Below are 9,460 nucleotides of genomic sequence, written 5' to 3' on the forward strand. Positions count from 1 at the left end.
TCATCCTCTGTTCAGTGGCTTTTGTCAATGTTTCATTAGGTTAAGATAGGTTGAGAGTGACTCTTGAGAGAGGTACAAGCACCAGTTCAAGTCAGACAACAGCGAGGGAGTCATGGTGTGAGCTGCTACTAACAATGAGCAAGATACCTTTCAGGGTAGGAGATGGACTTAAAATAAACTCCCAAAACTTACTGCCAGATTCTGGGAGATAAATTCTTCAAACCATTGTACAAGAGTATGTGGTGCTGGTCCCTCAAGAGTCACTCTCAATCTATCTGTCTTTATAAAGCCTTTTAAAAAAAATATGTTTTCATGTATTCCACAACACCTGACACCTTATACTTCTGGAGACTCCAAGTAGACTGGAAAATAGTGCCAAAATGGTGAATATGATATGATGAATATGGGTTCCTGATGGTTTCACACCTAATTCTTCACCTTACTTCTTCAAGTCATATGCAGTGTTCTTCTCTATGTTTTATTTATTTTTTACCCTGCTGACCAAATGAGCATGCAATTTCTTGTATTGCATCCTTCTCATAGGCATTCACTAACTTTTGACTACTCAGTGTGAGTAAAATTTGCTCTTTTTGGCCCATCTTACCCGCAAGAGAAAACCTGGTTAATAGTTATAGGCCAGTTTTTCACTTCCAGCCTCTTTAACAGTTATAAATGATTAAATTACTAGTAAGTTATTAAGACAGACGTGGTTTGGAATTGGTAAAATGTGCTTGGAAAAAAATATGAAGATGATATCAACATAGGCTACACACTATAAACGGGTTTGTTGCGGTACGAAAAAATCCATACCGTCTCTTTCACTTTTCCAAATGGATGGAAACAAATGAGAAAGTAAAGTGCAAATTATATAAAAGAAAGAGAGAAATGAAATCCATCCCTTGGAACTGTTTGTTTTTTCAATTTTTTTGTTTGTAATTTGGGAGAAGAACATTGTGTAACTGTTTTTTTTATTTTATTTTATGTTTTCTTAAATACCTTTGAGCTAAAAACCTTCAATTTGTGAATGTGTCATTTAAGTCCATATTCTATGTGGGTATTGGACGGCATTCATTTTGTGTATCGGTGGTTTATGAGCTATTTACCGGGAAACTGAAATTGATTATATATATATATATATATTTAACTTGACTGACTTGTCTGGCGCCGAACAATTTCATTCAACTTACGTTTATTAATTCTTCCAATTTAATTTGGGGCAGTCACCATTACAGGTTGCTTAAAATAAATTATAGTTTTTATAGTTTTAGATGTGTAAAATGTGACAGTGTACGCTGTGCATTAACATAATTCTGTATTTTCTGCATTCCATTGCCCTGTGCATGGGAGATCAACAATACAAATGATTGTACTAAGCATATTCAAAAGCATTTACTTTGAAACCAAACTTGCAAAAAGTATGTTTCCTATCTAGACAATTTTAAATTAGGGAGAATCTGGTCAAATGAGGCAATTTACACACAAATTACTCTTAATTCAAGGAGAGATGTAATACTGATATACATAATTATCTACATAATTTCTCCATTCAGCTGAAATAAGAAATTCTTGAACATAGGGCCATAAAAATATGACCTGGAAAAAAAAACACACTGTCCAATTCCAGTGGACCTTCGCGTCATCCTAGTTCAAAGACCAGGCTGTATATCTGAATTGAAATTATAGAGGTTAAAATAAGCTCATTATTTATTTATTTTTAACCTGAAACCATGGCAAGTTATAAAACCTTTTAGAATCCATAACAGCTCGTCAACTATGCTATTTTTTCCCAGTAGTTAAATTAACTTATGACCTTAATTGATTTTAAATGTCTTATTTCTTTATTATGCCTGTGTAAAGCTCTTTGAATTGCCCCTGTGCATGAATTACGTTATATAATTAAACTTGCCCAGAGTATGCTATTCCTCTCTCTATATGTGTGCTGTAGGTTCATTCCTTTCTTGGACTGAGAATGGCAAGACCAATGCAAACACTGAAAGCTACTCTGACAATAAATGTTTTTGACTTGCACTCAAGCCCATAGTGGGTTTCCATGGTGATGCTCTCACCTCTCTCCCACTGTCACAGTAAGGCTGCAGAAACAGAAGTCATTGACATGTTTTGCATAGTTGCAGCTCGCAGGAACACGAGCCCGCCAGTACCCGGCTAAATAGAAACGGATGAGCAGAGAGGGCATAAACCGAACGGTTTCAGCTCAAGACTGATTTAACCTCAGACATCATGCTTCAACTCCCACTCACTGAACTTTTGCTTCTCTCTCCTCTGATCGCACACAAAGAAGGGGCGTGTTTAGGAGGATTCATCGCTCTGTTGGACGCCAGACCTCTGTTTCTGAATCGTGACTGTAGGAGTGAGATGGAGTCCATTGGAGTTTGCATGCCGTGCATGTGAAAAAAAAAAAAAAAACATACCGAGTTTACTGTAAAATCACACTTGGGTCGTGGAAACTCCCACTTAGCACTAACTATTGGCTCCTTAGAAGCAACATTATTCCCTCAGACAGAGAGACTGAGTTGAATGGCATCGAGCTGCACAGAAGATGGCCGCGACATCTACAGACAAAAACGTCTGCGACTCTGACATTTGCGAGTGAAGAAGCTTCAAGCAAAACCTATTGACATGCGCGCTAAACCCCTGTGGTCCGCTGTTGTCTTACAGCAGTTGGCAGGTACAGACGAGTGTTTGCAGACAAAGTCGACACCCGCCTTTCCTTTTCATTATTTATTTCATTTCAAGTGCCAATCAGGCATGGTGTATTGACAGGTGGCAGGAGTCAGCAGGAGGGAGGCTGGGAAGCTCTAGGAGGTGCATGGATGCTGGTTGATTGGATCTATACTCAGGGGCTGAAAGAGACAATCACATAATGGTGGAAATGCTTCAATGATAAATTGTGAAAAATATGCTTCAAGTACACATTTCAATTAATATTTATACAATTTAATAATGATAAAGTTTCACTATTCACTTTTTCACATGAGGGAAAGCAAAAACTATGCAAATGCCTTTGAAATATTTAAAGTCGATATTAAATCAAATGGACAATTCTTATTTTTCTAATGAGATACAGCAGTAGCTGTTAAATTATTTATCAGTGCACATCATTATTCGTTTTTAAATCATGTGCCCTCGTAATCTTTAATCAAAATAACTTCTCCTCCCTCTTGCAACATCATCTCTTTTCTGATATTACCCTGCTATTGTTTACTGTTGTCAGGGCGGGACAACCTGTCAATGGCAAACCACAACAAGATCCAATCAATTCCAGATGGACAAAATCAAGTCCCACCCTATTTTTGTTCTCGTTCTAAAAGCCGTTTCCCTCGTATATACGTCCCAATAGGGGAAAAAACGTCCGTTTCATTCTTACTTGATGAAATAATTAATATTATTATTAATAATATTTTCAAATTTTTTATTTTGGGTGTAACATATAACAAGAGTAACAAATAACCAATAATCTGATGTTACTAGCATTTAAAGTCCCCCTGTAGTCCCTTAAAACTCATCACCAAAATGGCATATTTAAACATTTTTCTTGTGAAAAAAATGATTCATGTCTTAAAATAGCTTGAATGTTACTCTACACCTATGCTTCATTTAGTATACACAGAGCTATAAATATGCAAATTAGCCCCGCCCCCACTTACTCGCACCAGCTCAGAATACCTGATCCACTCGGTCAACTTTACCGTAGTAAACGCTGCACGATGGAAAATGGAAATGCTGGTTTAATTCAGCCATATATATTTGAACCAGAAATTGATTCAGAAGAAGAAGTAGAAGAGTGAATTATACACTTATATACAAGTTGATGTATCAGAATGGTAATGCGTTTTATCCGTCGCTCTCTACAACGTCGGACACATAACGGTAATTAATATGATTAGCCTTTTGCTTGACTGCGTTATCAAACAGCTAATAATGTGTTGCTAATGTTACACAGACGTTGTAATGTTCCAGTTCACCATCTCGGAGTCAGACAGCTGCCTGCTAAAAAAAATCATCATCCTTAGAAATGCTTTGAACAACTCAGAATCTCAGAGGAGAAAGACATATAGCTCATCATAACATCATAATATACATAATTCACCCACTATATTGCTAAATGTACCAAACTTTTCACATCAACAGAAATATACCAGAATAGCCTGGCTTCTCTTGAGACTCCCCTGCTTTGCAGCATAGTAAATTATATGCGAAAGCCCTCCCACACATTGACGTGATTGGTTACAAAGTAATTTGTGACGTCAGAAACTCCAGCGATTTCAAACTGCGTCTTTAGATCACTGCAGTTTTAAAGAGAAAATACTCAGCAATGGTGTTGACTTCTGAATGTGCACATGGTTTGTCTAAAACTAGATTTTCACCACATGGGGTCTTTAAAGAAATCACTTTGAGGACGCATGTTACCAGCTTAAATATACTTAACAATGAGGCGTAAGGTTGCTAATGGATTTACACTACTGGTTAAAAGTTTAGAGTAATTACGATTTTTTTAATATTGTTGAAAGAAGTCTCTTATGCACACGTAGGAAGGAAAGGAACACCACTGGCCAATGTTTTAGTCAAATGCACACAGGCTGTGTGATGTCAAGAATATTTTGTGCAGTGTTTTTATGATTTCCCGAGCCACTGAAATATTCCCTTTTGAAGTCAGTCAAGGACACAATGTATAAGCTTAAAATTTCCACACACTCTGTAAATTTAAATCCACAGCATGTCAACAGACCTGCACCAGAAACGAGTGCATCAGCAGCTACTCTTCCAAAAGCCCCATTTTCCTCCATTTGGTCACATTTACAGCCTCATCAAATTGACGGTCACGGTTGTCTAGTAAGGTAACAAAGCGCGATACAAAGCCACCCCAATGCTCTGGAAGACAGTAAATACAAAGACAGATCTGCCTTCACTTGCCATTGCATGTCACATTATATGTGCAATCATGTCAGAGGTAATTAAACATGTGGGAAGAATACAAATCAGATTATTAAGGACACCGGGGTGGGCACAACAATCAGTCGAGTTTAGTATCCCTACTTCAGTTAAAGAACAAACTTGAATAAACATTGTACCTCAGTGGGCGCTGTCACTTCCAACTTGCAATTTAATTACTGCAGGAACATAAGCAACAACATTGTTAGAGTAACACAAACTTATTAATAGAAAACGACTACCAGTCGGTCTTGAAACAAGTTGTTATTAATGGTGCCGTTCCTCTGAGGGATTTCAGATTTCACCCTTCTTGTTCACGCAGCCTGGAGCAGACTAACTTGTAGAGGATAAGGAGGCAATTAAAACACGCAGTGTCAATCACCTGTTGTTCTAGAAAGTGGGGCAGAAATGTCAGTGATAAATAATTAGAATGGTGCCAAAAAATCTTCACAGACTCTAACTGTCAGTAGCAGTTTGCATTACATGCATTTGTGTCACTTTCCAAGAAAACAAGGGCAACGCCGTCCAGTGGAACTCATTGCTATGTAGAGCTTGTGAAGCCTGGGGATTTCTCTGAACAGCTCACTATCCCAGTTTAGCTGGACCCAGGCTAGATTGCAAACAGCATATTTTTCAGTGGTCAGATGAGCTAAATACTTATGTTAGGATGGATGTTTACTGTCCTTTGCAGTGCCTTTAACTCCTCTTAAAGCTGGTTTCAAAACTCAGGGTTTGTGCCACTCAAGCTGGAACTTAATCCTGGATTTTGTCAAGAACGAAAGCACAAGCAATGAAACGAGACAGAGAAATCACATTTTCTCAGATGTCTCAGACCTGTTCACAAATTGCACTTTACATAAAAAGGAAAACGTATCATGGTATTACTGTGTTTTTAGACATAGTACAATGATAATACCATGTTTTAGACATGCACCATGAGTATTCAGTGTAGATGAGTTTGCTACGTCATGTGTGATATGACAAACTGTACAACATTGCCATCTACTGGCAAGCTGATTGAACATCCCATTCACTGAGAAGAGAATAATATATATATATAATTGTAATTTGTATTATTTTTTTATTTATTTGAATAGATTTGTTTGCATTCAGCAAGTAGATCTCTTTTTACTTTTTTAATAATTTCTTCTTTTTTTTATCTATACTTTGTCATCATTCAAACTTGATTTTGTGTTGTTGTAATGTTAGACCACTAGAGGGAACGCGACTCCTATATCCTGTGAAAACTGTATTGCCCACTGTGATTGTGGGTAATACATCAGTTAATTAGTTCTAATAAATAAGCAGAAATATAAATTGCCTATATTTCAGCTCATTTTAGTTTCTGACTGTTATACGCCATATTCCATTGATTTTTACGATTTCTTTAGAGAAAACGAGAAGACAGCAATACAATTAAGTTTATTTAATGCAGTGCCTTCAGAAAGACACGTGCGCGCGCACACACACACACACACACACATAAACGCATGTTGGGTTTTATGGGGACATTCCATAGACATAATGTTTTCTATACCTCACAAACTGTATTCTGTCCCCTAACCCTAAACCTGCCTCTATACCCATCACAGAAAACTTTCTGAATTTTTACATTTTCAAAACATCTTGGTATAATTTATAGCCCGTTTTCCTCATGCGGACGTCTAGAAACTACTAAGATCAAATTGAGGAAGCAGACAAGAGGGGCAATTGTCAAAAAAATGAGCAGAAGGACAAAATGAGTGGGAGAATCTGTCCAGCATTAACAACCTCATCAGCACTTCACTTACTCACCCACTTAAAGAGAGAGAATTGAAGGAAGCCACTTGTGACAAATGTAAGTAGTGCCCAGAGTTTGTAAATGAGACATGTAATTATTTTATTTTGGTCAGTGTTCAATTGGGAGAGGAGTACTCTTAAATAAAACGTGTCGAATGCTATTAAACAAGAAATTATTTCAATGGGTTTTTGAAAGGGAACAAAGACGGGGTGGAAAAAACCTCAAAAGAAGCAATTCTTTCTGAACAGCACTGGAGTTCCTTCCTTGGTCATTTCCAGTCGGTTTTGATCCACCTTGTGCTCTGAATCAAACCCGCCACAGTGATCTCAGCAGTTTCCAAAGGCCTTCAGTGGAAGTCTATTAGCTGGCAGGCTGAAACTGAGGCAATTTTCTTTTCTTTGATCAAGTAATCAAAAGGAACCATCAAAGTCGGCAATTACTGTTCCTCAAACGTGACTTAATTACATCCTATAGCTGTTCAAAGACAAATGTTTGCAAAGAACTCATTTGCTATCCGAAGGGGAAAATAAATGCTGTTTCTTTTCTCTTCTAATTAATATATTATAATGGGGATCAACCACGTAATGGCTACACGGACCGGATGCGCTTACACAACAATATAGCTTTTGAAACGGGCAATCAATTAGCTGTACAGATGACACAGATCAAATTACTCTCAATCGATTGACCCTGAATATTGCCTACCCCCATACTGTGTGTGTTTCTAAGTGTGATGAATGAGAGCCATTCTTAAGAATTATTCTTGGAGGTTGAGTTTTACAGCTATCCCCGTTCTTACAGGCTCAAACCAATGAGGGTTAAGATTTGTGGGGTAGAAACCGAACAAACCTCTCCCCCTCTAATGACTGAAAAGGCTACAGAGAATATACATACTTCCTGCCACAAATCTCCCATTGATTTCCTTTTAACACTAGCTAAATGGAGATGCGCTGCAGCACTCTGTTTGATGAGACTGATTTTTATATGTGAATACACATATGGACAAAAGCACAGTGCATACACAGACAAACATGTCCTCTGCCATCCGTACTACAATCAGTCTATCAATCTACACATCAGGTGGTTTCACACATCAAGTGTTTAACCCATGCTCCTCACACAAACACATACATTGAAATCTTCATAACCATCCATGAGCCCCATTACAAACCATTTCAGAAAGTTATCATTACCAAACAATCATTCATTTTTATTATCCTTTAATTATTTTCCAGTGTTATAGTTACACACATGAAGGTAATGGAATGTAAAAGAATAATCAATCAGAGAAAGCAAATACCATTCAGGAAATGTTTTAGTATTCTGTCTCTCGGATGGATTTATTGTTAGGTTTCATGCAAAGTTAATTGTCTGCAGAATCATGGCTGGATCAATGTTGCATCATTTGTGCAATGCTGTAATTCACATCATCTATTGGTATCCTGCAATGTCTTTGATTAACTTACAATAAATCCAACAGAGCTCATTTCCTAGATGGTTAGTCTTTCGTACCCAACCTAAAGGTGAGTATTGATCACGGATCGAGTTTTTCTAAACCAGTTCAGTATGCCTATGCAATCTCATTAGTCTGACTGGTTTATAACATGTCAAGCAATTGCTGGCTAATGATTTTGGTTTGTGTAATTAAATCTTCATTTTTGTTGAAAGTTTCATTAAACAGAGGAAATTGATTTTGGTTTGATTTCAGTGGAATGAAGCTTGTTAACAAGTGAGGAGCAATCAGTATATGATATGCACAAAGGCACCATGAATTAATGTTTATGGATCAATCAGATACATATAATAGTCACTTGCAGGAGCACAAAACACTGCACGGAGACACCATGGCAACATGGCAGATGTAGTATGTATTTGTATGCTTGGTTTTGATTGTTTATTGATTCATAAATTACTATGTTACATGATTTCTTTATGTAGTCAATTAAAACAATATTTTTGAGCAAATGAATTATCAAATAGGTCATTATAAACAAATATTATTATAAAAATAATAAAATGGAATCTAAATGCAAATGATAACGAGTGAAAATGTATTCATTTATATTCTTCTGCTTCATTGATTTGAAAGGGCAACTGTCATGCTTGTCTTTAGTAAACAGGTGGCGCTCATGCTCTCCATACAATCAAGAAATAAAACGTCATAAAGGGTTTTATGATCATATGAGACACTTAAATGAGGAAAAGGAAAGAGTTACAGGTGGCAGACTAAATATGCGAACAGTAAGCAAACTCTTACTAGTGTTGGATGACGTCATACTTGCTCTTATGAAGTATTACGCAAAATTGAGGAGGATAAAAATGTTGGCGGTCTTAAAAGTGTGTGTTCTTTTTAGAGAGTGTATATATTCTGATTAGAGTGCGCTAATTAGGCGCTTTCACCTGAGGTAACCACAGCAACAGCCGGTTAGTAGCCTACAACGATGAGAAAAAATAACTAGGCATACTGTCATTATTTATTATTAGCCCTGTTCATAAAAAGAATTGCACAAAATGGTTAGTATTTAGTTTACAATGGCTAATTCATAGGAATAACGTCAAGAGTGCGCACCCCCCCCCCCCCCCACACCCCCCACCCCCCCCCCCCCACACACACACACACACACACACACACAAAAAACGGACATAACCTGGTGCAATGAAAAAAACCGTCAACAGTGAAAATTTCTCACGCAGGGTGTCAGATATGGATCGCAAAGTGCATTCCATTTC

Source organism: Rutilus rutilus (genome assembly GCF_951802725.1).
Source record: "Rutilus rutilus genome assembly, chromosome: 16".
NCBI lineage: Eukaryota > Metazoa > Chordata > Actinopteri > Cypriniformes > Leuciscidae > Rutilus > Rutilus rutilus.